Below are 4,011 nucleotides of genomic sequence, written 5' to 3' on the forward strand. Positions count from 1 at the left end.
GAGAGAGAGAGAGAGAGAGAGAGAGAGAGAGAGAATGAATCTCAAGCAGGCTCCATGCTCAACGCCGGGCCCAACACAGAGCCCCATCCCATGACCCTGGGATCATGACCTGAGCCGAAATGAGTAGGACGCTCACATGAACTGAGCCACCCGGGGAACTCCCCTTTTTCCTTTTTTTTTTTTATGTTTAAAAAAGATTGGCATTGAAATAATTGGGAGATAGAAGGTGGTAAGTGGAGTAGGTCCTCGAGTGAAGGGAACCGTTCTGATGCCAATTGTTTTTGAAATCAGGAGACTCCAGCACGTTTAGAGGCTGAGGGGAAGAGCTGCGTTCCTGTGTGTTTGTGTGTCAGTGTTCAGTGGGGCAGGTGGAGGAGGGAGGGAGGAGGAGCCCAGATAAGATTTGCTTTCACCAGGAGGCAGGACACTTCAGTCTCTGCTGACAGTTGTCAACGGAGATAAAGCTGTCAGTTTGGGTAGGGCAGGAAGTTGTGGCAGTCCTACCCCTTGGCCTTCCTTTTCCCAAAGTGGAAGGTAAGGTCATACCACTTTGTGCCTCTGTGCCTGGTAAGTTTCTACTCCTTCCTTTAAAAATCAGCTGTAGGGGCACCTGAGTGGCTCAGTTGTTTAAGCCTCTTGGACTCTTCATTTGGGCTCAGGTCGTGATCTCACGGTTGGTGGGTTCCAGCTTTGCTTTGAGCTTTGCCCTAACAGCACAGAGCCAGCTTGGGGATTCTCTGTCTCCCTTTCTCTCTGCCCTCCCCTACTCAAGTATGTGCCCATGTGCTCTTTCTCTCAAAATAAATCAATAAAAACTTAGGAAAAAAAGCAAAAGTAAAAACGAGGTGTAGATCTCTGCCTTTGCAACCCCTTTCCTGACCCCTTCCTTCTAGAATCACCTTGGTGGGGTGGGGGGATGGGGGAAGGAAGGGGGCTAGTTAAGCTTTCAGAGTCCCTGAACACTCTAAGACTTAAAGTTAGAATTTCTGAGCGGTGGCACGCAGGATCTACATTTGAAAGAACAGCCATGGGGAATTCAGGTGGCGCAATAAAGTTGGAGAACCACCCCACTAAGTGTTCCCAATTCATTTTACAACCCTCCATTATTGCAATTAAACTATTCCCTTCCCCACCGTGTTCCTCTTGGGAGGGAATGTCTCTTCATTTCTGGGCTTTCAAGTACAGCCCTGCACTATGTAGGCTGGGAGAGTGGCCTTGGGTTCTTATTTGTGAAATGAATGAAATGTCCAGAGCTGGAGCCCTGGTGTCTCGACCCCCCCTGACCCACAACTTCCCTACCCCATCATGGGTTATCTCCATAGGTCTCTGAATTCTTAATGAAAGCATTTCCTGCTTGGCTATGCCTGAACATCATATGCAAACTTAACCTCACACACCCACGTGGAGAGATCCTGGGAAGAATGGGGCTTATGGAGGATTGATTGCTCTAAGGAAAGTCAAAGTGTGGTCCGCAGCAGGGGTGCCAGAGCACCTGGCTCCAGGGGTCCCAAGCTGGGTTTGGCCACTCCCCGCTGATAAAATCCAAAGGCAGAGAGATGAGTGGTGGAGAAACAAGAAAGGGATTTTATTTCAGTGAGGCCAACACCAGGAAGACAGTGGACTAGCTTCTCAAAGACTGTTTCCAAAGTGCTGAAAATACTTCCAGGTTATGTAAGGAGAAAGTGGGACAAAGGTTGGTCAATACAGGCAGGTGGGCAGTGAAGGTCAAGTCGTCATTGTCTTGGGGTCAATCCCAGGCAGGTGTTGCTGGCTCAGGGCCGTCTTGATTGCTTGAGGGGGTCGTTTTGTTCCCATCAGGGATGCTTTGCCCTCAGGGTCTTTTGCCTAAGTTAAGAGACAAGCTGGAAAGAACAACTTAATCAGTTAGAAAGTTTGAGGTCAAAACGAGGTTAAGTCCTCCTTCAAACTTGAGGTGCTCTGAAGTCAAGGGAGTAGAAGGGCACCTGGCTGGCTCAGTCGGTAGATTGTGCAACTCTTGACTTCAGGGTTGTGAGTTCAAGCCCCACATTGGGTGTAGAGATTACTCAAAAATAAAATCTTAACAACAACAACATGAAGTTAAGTGAGTGGAATCAACACGAATTCAGATGCACAAGACCTCTACAGCTGGTGTCTGTTCTGAGTGTCACCCAAGTTTCCCCCCAAACCTATCAAGGAGTTAAAACATACTCCGGAAAAGAACCCTGGAATGTAACAGTTAAGGTGGATGCTCGGGACATAATGAGTCCTAACAGAAGGCTTGTGTGTGGCTTGTCTGGAGAAATTATAGGGTATCTCCCACACTACCCAAGGATAAAGATGCTCTGATACTATTGGCTAGTGCTGTTCGTTTAGAGAGAACTAGTCCAAAAGAATGGCAGTTCATCTTAGAAGAAATCATTATATCTCCTAAGAACAGCAAATCCCCTTTCTTTAATCAGAGACTTTACTGACCACCTCCCATGGGTCACGGGCCTTTACTAGCTGCTGGAGATATGACCGTAGGCTAACAGGCACAGTACTTGCTCTTAAGGAGTCAGTATTGTTGCCACCCAGTCACTCAAATCCCAGTCTGTCATTTGGTACGCTTTGTGGATTTGCCTGGCAAGGCATAGGACTCTGAGCAAGTGACCAGAGCCAATTATTTGGCCAGCGAGCCCTCCTGTTCGCACACTGATAACATTCCAGTTTTGAATCACCTGTGACTTGGGTGAAAGTGACACATTTCCCAGAGTGTGGTCTCCTCTGGATAAATGCCTATAAACCTGAGTCCGCTGGTGAGCTTGATATAACAGCCCTGCCCTGGGAAGGCCAGCAGCGGGCAGTGGCCAGCCTCCAGTGGCTCTCCATTGCTGCACTGCCTTGGCTCCTCCCACCAGCCCCACGTCTGGATCCCTTGCTTCCTGAAACAGGGCCTTCTATTAGTCTGTCTAATTTTGCGTTTCTTGCAGGTGTCCTTGCCTGCCCTGGTAGCCCACTGAGAGGTTGCTGAGGGGATTCTTGGAGCATCAAATTCCAAAGAGCTTGAGTCAGAAGAAGCTTTGCAGCCCAGGGCTGACTTTGAAGGAAGAGGGGGCAGGGGCGGCTGATGGTAAGTGGAGGAGAGTGGGCATAATAGGAACAGACGTGGGATCAGCTACACTTGTGACTTTGAGGACGGTCCCCAGCTTCTTAGCTCCCCTGAGAGAAACCATGAAAGCTGAAACCAGGATCCCAGGATCCTTAGCTAGTAATTCCTAAAAGCAGCATTTACGAGATCTGGCTCTGGAAAACATTCACTCAAGGGTAGGTCCACATTTGGGTGAATGAGACCTACATATTTCTGAGGGGCAACACTTAAGCAAGAAATATAAAATTAGACAGGGTAGGAGAAGACCCTGTTTCAGGAAGCAAGGGATCCAGAAGCTTTAGCCTCAGTAATTTCACAGTAACCCATCTTTGCATTCATGCTAGAGGGTAAAAGTATTGGGTGTCTCTGATCCCAGAGGATGCTTAAAGGAAAGAAGGAGGCAGGGATGAGAGCAACTTTAAAGTTTTACCTCCTTGTTATTAATCACATTTTCTCTTCATCCCCCACACCCAGTTACAGGTCTAAATGTTGGACGAAGCTATTCATGGACAGGTATCATTTATTTTAAAAAATTTTTAATTTGTTTTTAATGTTTACTTTTGAGAGAGAGAGAGCATGCACAATCAGGGGAGGGGCAGTGAGAGAGGGAAATAGGATATGAAGCAGGCCCTGCGCTGACAGCAGAGAGTCTGATGTGGGGCTTGAACCCATGAACTGTGAGATCATGACATGAGCCGAAGTCTCATGCTTAACCGACTGAGCCACTCAGGTTCCCCTGTCATTCATCTTGAATCCCCAGTACTTCACACACAGCACAAGCAAAGTATTTGTTGAAGGAATGAGTGGATGAATGAATGAAAGAATGAGTGAATGAATGAGTGAATTCTCCCAGGTCCTAAGAATTGAGAGTCCTGTATATCCCTCTCTTTCTTTCTTCCTTC

The 4,011-nt window shown here is 47.6% G+C and overlaps 1 long non-coding RNA gene across 2 annotated transcripts in view; it reads left to right on the forward strand.

Moving 5' to 3' along the window:
* Window positions 1-923: 923 nt before the first annotated feature.
* The window catches only part of LOC121019177 (uncharacterized), a 29,554-nt gene continuing 26,466 nt past the window's right edge, over window positions 924-4,011 (forward strand). The window contains exons 1-2 of one of the 2 annotated variants that reach the window (XR_005785491.1): window positions 924-3,091; window positions 3,584-3,622. This is a non-coding gene — a long non-coding RNA (uncharacterized LOC121019177). The remainder of the gene's footprint in view (window positions 3,092-3,583; window positions 3,623-4,011) is intronic. The other variant, XR_005785490.1, reaches the window with a different exon arrangement.

This window comes from Herpailurus yagouaroundi, unplaced genomic scaffold (assembly GCF_014898765.1).
Source record: "Herpailurus yagouaroundi ecotype Mexico unplaced genomic scaffold, PumYag 221, whole genome shotgun sequence".
In the NCBI taxonomy this organism is placed as follows: Eukaryota; Metazoa; Chordata; class Mammalia; order Carnivora; family Felidae; genus Herpailurus; species Herpailurus yagouaroundi.